Genomic DNA, 11,925 nt, shown 5'->3' with positions numbered 1-11,925 from the left:
CCGCAATAGTGGAACTGTCACTTCCACATGGCCCCAGGGGTCCGGAGCCGTGGTCCGCTATTATCGCGGCAGAGCGTCTCAGCGGCTAGGCACGCCGCTTGCAAATTCCAAAATCCAAGTTGCCCAATGCGAGACGCCACACAAGTAGAAGTTTCTCCTTTCATTTATTGAGCGAGCAGGAGTCAACTTGTACATTCCCCCAACACAGATTGCCATACCGGTTTCGGGCAACACGCCCTTGCTCACTGGCCATGCGCGTCGTTTACAGCTGATTGAACTTGACCTTTAATATCCCATCTTTGTAGTTTCATTGGTAAAGTGCCTTCTGGGTAAGGTAGTTCGTTATTTCCACAGTGGGTGCTGTTAAACTGCGTGCATGTATATCATTCCCCTTGGTGGGTTGCATGGAGGAACAAAACAACGCCGTCATGCATTAAACGTCCCGCAATAGTGGAACTGCCACTACCACATGGCCCCAGGGGTCCGGAGCCGTGGTCCACTATTATCGCGGCAGAGCGTCTCAGCGGCTAGGCACGCCGCTTGCAAAATCCAAGTTGCCCAATGCCAGACGCCACACAAGTAGAAGTTTCTCCTTTCATTTATTGAGGGAGCAGGAGTGAACGTGTTCATTCCCCCAACACAGATTGCCATACCGGTTTCGGGCAACACGCCCTTTCTCACTGGCCATGCGTGTTGTTTACAGCTGATTGAACTTGACCTTTAATATCCCGTCTTTGTAGTTTCATTGGTAAGTTGCCTTCTGGGTAAGGTAGTTCGTTATTTCCACAGTGGGTGCTGTTAAACTGCATGCATGTATATCATTCCCCTTGGTGGGTTGCATGGAGGAACAAAACAACGCCGTCATGCATTAAAAGTCCCGCAATAGTGGAACTGCCACTTCCACATGGCCCCAGGGGTCCGGAGCCGTGGTCCGCTATTATCGCGGCAGAGCGTCTCAGCGGCTAGGCACGCCACTTGCAAAATCCAAGTTGCCCAATGCGAGACGCCACATATGTAGAAGTTTCTCCTTTCATTTATTGAGGGAGCAGGAGTCAACGTGTTCATTCCCCCAACACAGATTGCCATACCGGTTTCGGGCAACACGCCCTTGCTCACTGGCCATGCGCGTTGTTTACAGCTGATTGAACTTGACCTTTAATATCCCGTCTTTGTAGTTTCCTTGGTAAGTTGCCTTCTGGGTAAGGTAGTTCGTTATTTCCACAGTGGGTGCTGTTAAACTGGGTGCATGCATATCATTCCCCTTGGTGGGTTGCATGGAGGAACAAAACAACGCCGTCATGCATTAAAAGTCCCGCAATAGTGGAACTGTCACTTCCACATGGCCCCAGGGGTCCGGAGCCGTGGTCCGCTATTATCGCGGCAGAGCGTCTCAGCGGCTAGGCACTCCGCTTGCAAATTCCAAAATCCAAGTTGCCCAATGCGAGACGCCACACAAGTAGAAGTTTCTCCTTTCATTTATTGAGCGAGCAGGAGTCAACTTGTACATTCCCCCAACACAGATTGCCATACCGGTTTCGGGCAACACGCCCTTGCTCACTGGCCATGCGCGTCGTTTACAGCTGATTGAACTTGACCTTTAATATCCCATCTTTGTAGTTTCATTGGTAAAGTGCCTTCTGGGTAAGGTAGTTCGTTATTTCCACAGTGGGTGCTGTTAAACTGCGTGCATGTATATCATTCCCCTTGGTGGGTTGCATGGAGGAACAAAACAACGCCGTCATGCATTAAACGTCCCGCAATAGTGGAACTGCCACTACCACATGGCCCCAGGGGTCCGGAGCCGTGGTCCACTATTATCGCGGCAGAGCGTCTCAGCGGCTAGGCACGCCGCTTGCAAAATCCAAGTTGCCCAATGCCAGACGCCACACAAGTAGAAGTTTCTCCTTTCATTTATTGAGGGAGCAGGAGTGAACGTGTTCATTCCCCCAACACAGATTGCCATACCGGTTTCGGGCAACACGCCCTTTCTCACTGGCCATGCGTGTTGTTTACAGCTGATTGAACTTGACCTTTAATATCCCGTCTTTGTAGTTTCATTGGTAAGTTGCCTTCTGGGTAAGGTAGTTCGTTATTTCCACAGTGGGTGCTGTTAAACTGTGTGCATGTATATCATTCCCCTTGGTGGGTTGCATGGAGGAACAAAACAACGCCGTCATGCATTAAAAGTCCCGCAATAGTGGAACTGCCACTTCCACATGGCCCCAGGGGTCCGGAGTCGTGGTCCGCTATTATCGCGGCAGAGCGTCTCAGCGGCGACGCACGCCGCTTGCAAAATCCAAGTTGCCCAATGCGAGACGCCACACAAGTAGAAGTTTCTCCTTTCATTTATTGAGGGAGCAGGAGTCAACGTGTTCATTCCCCCAACACAGATTGCCATACCGGTTTCGGGCAACAGGCCCTTGCTCACTGGCCATGCGCGTCGTTTACAGCTGATTGAACTTGACCTTTAATATCCCGTCTTTGTAGTTTCATTGGTAAGTTGCCTTCTGGGTAAGGTAGTTCGTTATTTCCACAGTGGGTGCTGTTAAACTGCGTGCATGTATATCATTCCCCTTGGTGGGTTGCATGGAGGAACAAAACAACGCCGTCATGCATTAAAAGTCCTGCAATTGTGGAACTGCCACTTCCACATGGCCCCAGGGGTCCGGAGCCGTGGTCCGCTATTATTGTGGCAGAGCGTCTCAGCGGCTAGGCACACCGCTTGCAAATTCCAAAATCCAAGTTGCCCAATGCGAGACGCCACACAAGTAGAAGTTTCTCCTTTCATTTATTGAGGGAGCAGAAGTCAACGTGTTCATGCCCCCAACACAGATTGCCATACCGGTTTCGGGCAACACGCCGTTGCTCACTGGCCATGCGCGTCATTTACAGCTGATTGAACTTGACCTTTAATATCCCGTCTTTGTAGTTTCATTGGTAAGTTGCCTTCTGGGTAAGGTAGTTCGTTATTTCCACAGTGGGTGCTGTTAAACTGCGTGCATGTATATCATTCCAGTTGGTGGGTTGCATGGAGGAACAAAACAACGCCGTCCTGCATTAAAAGTCCCGCAATAGTGGAACTGCCACTTCCACATGGCCCCAGGGGTCCGGCGCCGTGGTCTGCTATTATCGCGGCAGAGCGTCTCAGCGGCTAGGCACGCCGCTTGCAAATTCCAAAATCCAAGTTGCAAAATGCGAGACGCCACACAAGTAGAAGTTTCTCCTTTCATTTATTGAGGGAGCAGGAGTGTTCATTCCCCCAACACAGATTGCGATACCAGTTTCGGGCAACACACCCTTGCTCACGGGCCATGCGCGTCGTTTACAGCTGATTGAACTTGACCTTTAATATCCCATCTTTGTAGTTTCATTGGTAAGTTCCCTTCTGGGTAAGGTAGTTCGTTATTTCCACAGTGGGTGCTGTTAAACTGCGTGAATGTGTTTCATTCCCCTTGGTGGGTTGCATGGAGGAACAAAACAACGCCGTCATGCATTAAAAGTCCCGCAATAGTGGAACTGCCACTTCCACATGGCCCCAGGGGTCTGGAGCCGTGGTCCGCTATTATCGCAGCAGAGCGTCTCAGCGGCTAGGCACGCCGCTTGCAAAATCCAAGTTGCCCAATGCCAGACGCCACACAAGTAGAAGTTTCTCCTTTCATTTATTGAGGGAGCAGGAGTGAACGTGTTCATTCCCCCAACACAGATTGCCATACCGGTTTCGGGCAACACGCCCTTTCTCACTGGCCATGCGTGTTGTTTACAGCTGATTGAACTTGACCTTTAATATCCCGTCTTTGTAGTTTCATTGGTAAGTTGCCTTCTGGGTAAGGTAGTTCGTTATTTCCACAGTGGGTGCTGTTAAACTGTGTGCATGTATATCATTCCCCTTGGTGGGTTGCATGGAGGAACAAAACAACGCCGTCATGCATTAAAAGTCCCGCAATAGTGGAACTGCCACTTCCACATGGCCCCAGGGGTCCGGAGTCGTGGTCCGCTATTATCGCGGCAGAGCGTCTCAGCGGCTACGCACGCCGCTTGCAAAATCCAAGTTGCCCAATGCGAGACACCACACAAGTAGAAGTTTCTCCTTTCATTTATTGAGGGAGCAGGAGTCAACGTGTTCATTCCCCCAACACAGCTTGCCATACCGGTTTCGGGCAACACGCCCTTGCTCACTGGCCATGCGCGTTGTTTACAGCTGATTGAACTTGACCTTTAATATCCCGTCTTTGTAGTTTCTTTGGTAAGTTGCCTTTGGGTAAGGTAGTTCGTTATTTCCACAGTGGGTGCTGTTAAACTGTGTGCATGTATATCATTCCCCTTGGTGGGATGCATTGAGGAACAAAACAACGCCGTCATGCATGAAAAGTCCCGCAATAGTGGAACTGCCACTTCCACATGGCCCCAGGGGCTCGGAGTCGTGGACCGCTATTATCGCGGCAGAGTGTCTCAGCGGCTAGGCACGCCGCTTGCAAAATCCAAGTTGCCCAATGCGAGACACCACACAAGTAGAAGTTTCTCCTTTCATTTATTGAGGGAGCAGGAGTCAACGTGTTCATTCCCCCAACACAGATTGCCATACCGGTTTCGGGCAACACGCCCTTGCTCACTGGCCATGCGCGTCGTTTACAGCTGATTGAACTTGACCTTTAATATCCCGTCTTTGTAGTTTCATTGGTAAGTTGCCTTCTGGGTAAGGTAGTTTGTTATTTCCACAGTGGGTGCTGTTAAACTGTGTGCATGTATATCATTCCCCTTGGTGGGTTGCATGGAGGAACAAAACAACGCCGTCATGCATTAAAAGTCCCGCAATAGTGGAACTGCCACTTCCACATGGCCCCAGGGGTCCGGAGCCGTGGCCTGCTATTATCGCAGCAGAGAGTCTCAGCGGCTAGTCACGCCACTTGCAAATTCCAAAATCCAAGTTGCCCAATGCGAGACTAGGGGTGGGCGACAATTTCCGTTCCGCTCCCGGAAATTGCGACAATTCGACATTTCCGCGTTCCGACCGAAACGCGGAAATGCCGAATTGTCGCAATTTCCGGGAGGGAACGGAAATTGTTGCCTGGCCAACCACAACAGGAAGCACTTACAGATATAAATAAAGCAGGGGCCCGAGTGGAAGCTCAAATTCAGTAACGCTTTATCAGCACAAAACATTAGGGAGCTAGGTCGAGGCTGGGCAGGTGTGCTTTTCCCCCAGGTCGTCGTCACTTACCCGATCCGTGATTCCGACTCGAGCGCAATCCCCGCGTAGTCTCCAGGAGGTTCAGTCTCCTCATCTGCTGCTCTGCTCGGTCTCTGGCCCATAAACAGAAGGCATGTGAACTGCATGGAAGCCCCGCCCCACACACCAGCGGTGGGCAACGTCTTCCGCCCTTTCCCCCACTGATGGACCTGGACAGCTGAGCTGACTCGAGGGACCCCAGGAACGTCGGCGCCGCAACGTTACAGACACACATGGTCACTGTAACGGCAGCGGCAGGCCGGAAGCACCAATTCCCGCGATCACGGAAATATCGCGTGATCGCGGAAATCGCGGGCATTCTCGCGAGAATTGGCGGAAGTGCATTCCACCAATTCCGCCCACCCCTATGCGAGACGCCACAGAAGGAGAAGTTTCTCCTTTCATTTATTGAGGGAGCAGGAGTCAAAGTGTTCATTCCCCCAACACAGCTTGCCATACCGGTTTCGGGCAACACGCCCTTGCTCACTGGCCATGTGCGTCGTTTACAGCTGATTGAACTTGACCTTTAATATCCCGTCTTTGTAGTTTCATTGGTAAGTTGCCTTCTGGGTAAGGTAGTTCGTTATTTCCACAGTGGGTGCTGTTAAACTGTGTGCATGTATATCATTCCCCTTGGTGGGTTGCATGGAGGAACAAAACAACGCCGTCATGCATTAAAAGTCCCGCAATAGTGGAACTGCCACTTCCACATGGCCCCAGGGGTCCGGAGCCGTGGCCTGCTATTATCGCGGCAGAGCGTCTCAGCGGCTAGGCACGCCGCTTGCAAAATCCAAGTTGCCCAATGCGAGACGCCACATAAGTAGAAGTTTCTCCTTTCATTTATTGAGGGAGCAGGAGTCAACGTGTTCATTCCCCCAACACAGATTGCCATACCGGTTTCGGGCAACACGCCCTTGCTCACTGGCCATGCGCGTTGTTTACAGCTGATTGAACTTGACCTTTAATATCCCGTCTTTGTAGTTTCCTTGGTAAGTTGCCTTCTGGGTAAGGTAGTTCGTTATTTCCACAGTGGGTGCTGTTAAACTGGGTGCATGCATATCATTCCCCTTGGTGGGTTGCATGGAGGAACAAAACAACGCCGTCATGCATTAAAAGTCCCGCAATAGTGGAACTGTCACTTCCACATGGCCCCAGGGGTCCGGAGCCGTGGTCCGCTATTATCGCGGCAGAGCGTCTCAGCGGCTAGGCACGCCGCTTGCAAATTCCAAAATCCAAGTTGCCCAATGCGAGACGCCACACAAGTAGAAGTTTCTCCTTTCATTTATTGAGGGAGCAGGAGTCAACTTGTACATTCCCCCAACACAGATTGCCATACCGGTTTCGGGCAACACGCCCTTGCTCACTGGCCATGCGCGTCGTTTACAGCTGATTGAACTTGACCTTTAATATCCCGTCTTTGTAGTTTCATTGGTAAAGTGCCTTCTGGGTAAGGTAGTTCGTTATTTCCACAGTGGGTGCTGTTAAACTGCGTGCATGTATATCATTCCCCTTGGTGGGTTGCATGGAGGAACAAAACAACGCCGTCATGCATTAAACGTCCCGCAATAGTGGAACTGCCACTACCACATGGCCCCAGGGGTCCGGAGCCGTGGTCCACTATTATCGCGGCAAAGCGTCTCAGCGGCTAGGCACGCCGCTTGCAAATTCCAAAATCCAAGTTGCCCAATGCGAGACGCCACACAAGTAGAAGTTTCTCCTTTCATTTATTGAGGGAGCAGGAGCCAACGTGTTCATTCCCCCAACACAGATTGCCATACCGGTTTCAGGCAACACGCCCTTGCTCACTGGCCATGCGCGTCGTTTACAGCTGATTGAACTTGACCTTTAACATCCCATCTTTGTAGTTTCATTGGTAAGTTCCCTTCTGGGTAAGGTAGTTCGTTATTTCTACAGTGGGTGCTGTTAAACTGCGTGCATGTATATCATTCCCCTTGGTGGGTTGCCTGGAGGAACAAAACAACGCCGTCATGCATTAAAACTCCCGCAATAGTGGAACTGCCACTTCCACATGGCCCCAGAGGTCCGGAGCCATGGTCCGCTATTATCGCGGCAGAGCGTCTCAGAGGCTAGGCACGCCGCTTGCAAATTCCAAAATCCAAGTTGCCCAATTCGAGACGCCACACAAGTAGAAGTTTCTTCTTTCATTTATTGAGGGAGCAGGAGTCAACGTGTTCATTCCCCCAACACAGCTTACCATACCGGTTTCGGGCAAAACGCCCTTGCTCACTGGCCATGCGCGTTGTTTACAGCTGATTGAACTTGACCTTTAATATCCCGTCTTTGTAGTTTCTTTGGTAAGTTGCCTTCTGGGTAAGGTAGTTCGTTATTTCCACAATGGGTGCTGTTAAACTGTGTGCATGTATATCATTCCCCTTGGTGGGTTGCATGGAGGAACAAAACAACGCCGTCATGCATTAAAAGTCCCGCAATAGTGGAACTGCCACTTCCACATGGCCCCAGGGTTCGGAGTCGTGGACCGCTATTATCGCGGCAGAGCGTCTCAGCGGCTAGGCACGCCGCTTGCAAAATCCAAGTTGCCCAATGCGAGACGCCACACAAGTAGAAGTTTCTCCTTTCATTTATTGAGGGAGCAGGAGTCAACGTGTTCATTCCCCCAACACAGATTGCCATACCGGTTTCGGGCAACACGCCCTTGCTCACTGGCCATGCGCGTCGTTTACAGCTGATTGAACTTGACCTTTAATATCCCGTCTTTGTAGTTTCATTGGTAAGTTGCCTTCTGGGTAAGGTAGTTCGTTATTTCCACAGTGGGTGCTGTGAAACTGCGTGCATGTATATCATTCCCCTTGGTGGGTTGCATGGAGGAACAAAACAACGCCGTCATGCATTAAAAGTCCCGCAATAGTGGAACTGCCCCTTCCAGATGGCCCCAGGGGTCCGGAGCCGTGGTCCGCTATTATCGCGGCAGAGCGTCTCAGCGGCTAGGCACGCCGCTTGCAAATTCCAAAATCCAAGTTGCCCAATGCGAGACGAAACACAAGTAGAAGTTTCTTCTTTCATTTATTGAGGGAGCAGGAGTCAACGTGTTCATTCCCCCAACACAGATTGCCATACCAGTTTTGGGCAACACGCCCTTGCTCACTGGCCATGCGCGTCGTTTACAGCTGATTGAACTTGACCTTTAATATCCCGTCTTTGTAGTTTCATTGGTAAGTTGCCTTCTGGGAAAGGTAGTTTGTTATTTCCACGGTGGGTGTTGTTAAACTGGGTGCATGTATATCATTCCCCTTGGTGGATTGCATGGAGGAACAAAACAACGCCGTCATGCATTAAAAGTCCCGCAATAGTGGAACTGCCACTTCCACATGGCCCCAGGGGTCCGGAGCCGTGGTCCGCTATTATCGCGGCAGAGCGTCTCAGCGGCTAGGCACGCCGCTTGCAAAATCCAAATTGCCCAATGCGAGACGCCACACAAGTAGAAGTTTCTCCTTTCATTTATTGAGGGAGCAGGAGCCAACGTGTTCATTCCCCCAACACAGATTGCCATACCGGTTTCAGGCAACACGCCCTTGCTCACTGGCCATGCGCGTCGTTTACAGCTGATTGAACTTGACCTTTAACATCCCATCTTTGTAGTTTCATTGGTAAGTTCCCTTCTGGGTAAGGTAGTTCGTTATTTCCACAGTGGGTGCTGTTAAACTGCGTGCATGTATATCATTCCCCTTGGTGGGTTGCCTGGAGGAACAAAACAACGCCGTCATGCATTAAAACTCCCGCAATAGTGGAACTGCCACTTCCACATGGCCCCAGAGGTCCGGAGCCATGGTCCGCTATTATCGCGGCAGAGCGTCTCAGAGGCTAGGCACGCCGCTTGCAAATTCCAAAATCCAAGTTGCCCAATTCGAGACGCCACACAAGTAGAAGTTTCTTCTTTCATTTATTGAGGGAGCAGGAGTCAACGTGTTCATTCCCCCAACACAGCTTACCATACCGGTTTCGGGCAAAACGCCCTTGCTCACTGGCCATGCGCGTTGTTTACAGCTGATTGAACTTGACCTTTAATATCCCGTCTTTGTAGTTTCTTTGGTAAGTTGCCTTCTGGGTAAGGTAGTTCGTTATTTCCACAGTGGGTGCTGTTAAACTGTGTGCATGTATATCATTCCCCTTGGTGGGTTGCATGGAGGAACAAAACAACGCCGTCATGCATTAAAAGTCCCGCAATAGTGGAACTGCCACTTCCACATGGCCCCAGGGTTCGGAGTCGTGGACCGCTATTATCGCGGCAGAGCGTCTCAGTGGCTAGGCACGCCGCTTGCAAAATCCAAGTTGCCCAATGCGAGACGCCACACAAGTAGAAGTTTCTCCTTTCATTTATTGAGGGAGCAGGAGTCAACGTGTTCATTCCCCCAACACAGATTGCCATACCGGTTTCGGGCAACACGCCCTTGCTCACTGGCCATGCGCGTCGTTTACAGCTGATTGAACTTGACCTTTAATATCCCGTCTTTGTAGTTTCATTGGTAAGTTGCCTTCTGGGTAAGGTAGTTCGTTATTTCCACAGTGGGTGCTGTGAAACTGCGTGCATGTATATCATTCCCCTTGGTGGGTTGCATGGAGGAACAAAACAACGCCGTCATGCATTAAAAGTCCCGCAATAGTGGAACTGCCCCTTCCAGATGGCCCCAGGGGTCCGGAGCCGTGGTCCGCTATTATCGCGGCAGAGCGTCTCAGCGGCTAGGCACGCCGCTTGCAAATTCCAAAATCCAAGTTGCCCAATGCGAGACGAAACACAAGTAGAAGTTTCTTCTTTCATTTATTGAGGGAGCAGGAGTCAACGTGTTCATTCCCCCAACACAGATTGCCATACCAGTTTTGGGCAACACGCCCTTGCTCACTGGCCATGCGCGTCGTTTACAGCTGATTGAACTTGACCTTTAATATCCCGTCTTTGTAGTTTCATTGGTAAGTTGACTTCTGGGAAAGGTAGTTTGTTATTTCCACAGTGGGTGCTGTTAAACTGGGTGCATGTATATCATTCCCCTTGGTGGATTGCATGGAGGAACAAAACAACGCCGTCATGCATTAAAAGTCCCGCAATAGTGGAACTGCCACTTCCACATGGCCCCAGGGGTCCGGAGCCGTGGTCCGCTATTATCGCGGCAGAGCGTCTCAGCGGCGAGGCACGCCGCTAGCAAATTCCAAAATCCAAGTTGCCCAATGCGAGACGCCACACAAGTAGAAGTTTCTCCTTTCATTTATTGAGGGAGCAGGAGTCAACGTGTTCATTCCCCCAACACAGATTGCCATACCGGTTTCAGGCAACACGCCCTTGCTCACTGGCCATGCGCGTCGTTTACAGCTGATTGAACTTGACCGTTAATATCCCATCTTTGTAGTTTCATTGGTAAGTTCCCTTCTGGGTAAGGTAGTTCGTTATTTCCACAGTTGGTGCTGTTAAACTGTGTGCATGTATATCATTCCCCTTGGTGGGTTGCATAGAGGAACAAAACAACGCCGTCATGCATTAAAAGTCCCGCAATAGTGGAACTGCCACTTCCACATGGCCCCAGGGGTCCGGAGCCGTGGTCCGCTATTATCGCGGCAGAGCGTCTCAGCGGCTAGGCACGCCGCTTGTAAAATCCAAGTTGCCCAATGCGAGACGCCACACAAGTAGAAGTTTCTCCTTTCATTTATTGAGGGATCAGGAGTCAACGTGTTCATTCCCCCAACACAGATTGCCATACCGGTTTCAGGCAACACGCCCTTGCTCACTGGCCATGCGCGTCGTTTACAGCTGATTAAACTTGACCTTTAATATCCCGTCTTTGTAGTTTCCTTGGTAAGTTGCCTTCTGGGTAAGGTAGTTCGTTATTTCCACAGTAGGTGCTGTTAAACTGGGTGCATGTATATCATTCCCTGGTGGGTTGCATGGAGGAACAAAACAACGCCGTCATGCATTAAAAGTCCCACAATAGTGGAACTGCCACTTCCACATGGCCCCAGGGGTCCGGAGCCGTGGTCCGCTATAATCGCGGCAGAGCGTCTCAGCGGCTAGGCACGCCGCTTGCAAATTCCAAAATCCAAGTTGCCCAATGCGAGACGCCACACAAGTAGAAGTTTCTCCTTTCATTTATTGAGGGAGCAGGAGTCAACGTGTACATTCCCCCAACACAGATTGCCATACCGGTTTCGGGCAACACGCCCTTGCTCACTGGCCATGCGCGTCGTTTACAGCTGATTGAACTTGACCTTTAATATCCCGTCTTTGTAGTTTCATTGGTAAGTTGCCTTCTGGGTAAGGTAGTTCGTTATTTCCACAGTGGGTGCTGTTAAACTGCGTGCATGTATATCATTCCCCTTGGTGGGTTGCATGGAGGAACAAAACAACGCCGTCATGCATTAAACGTGCCGCAATAGTGGAACTGCCACTACCACATGGCCCCAGGGGTCCGGAGCCGTGGTCCGCTATTATCGCGGCAAAGCGTCTCAGCGGCAAGTCACGATGCTTGCAAATTCCAAAATCCAAGTTGCCCAATGCGAGACGCCACACAAGTAGAAGTTTCTCCTTTCATTTATTGAGGGAGCAGGAGCCAAAGTGTTCATTCCCCCAACACAGATTGCCATACCGGTTTCAGGCAACACGCCCTTGCTCACTGGCCATGCGCGTCATTTAGAGCTGATTGAACTTGACCTTTAATATCCCATCTTTGTAGTTT

The sequence above is a fragment of the Triturus cristatus genome, chromosome 1_1, assembly GCF_964204655.1.
Source record: "Triturus cristatus chromosome 1_1, aTriCri1.1, whole genome shotgun sequence".
Taxonomy (NCBI): domain Eukaryota; kingdom Metazoa; phylum Chordata; class Amphibia; order Caudata; family Salamandridae; genus Triturus; species Triturus cristatus.
The sequence above is the reverse complement of the archived record's forward strand: the minus strand, read 5'-3'. Positions refer to the sequence as shown.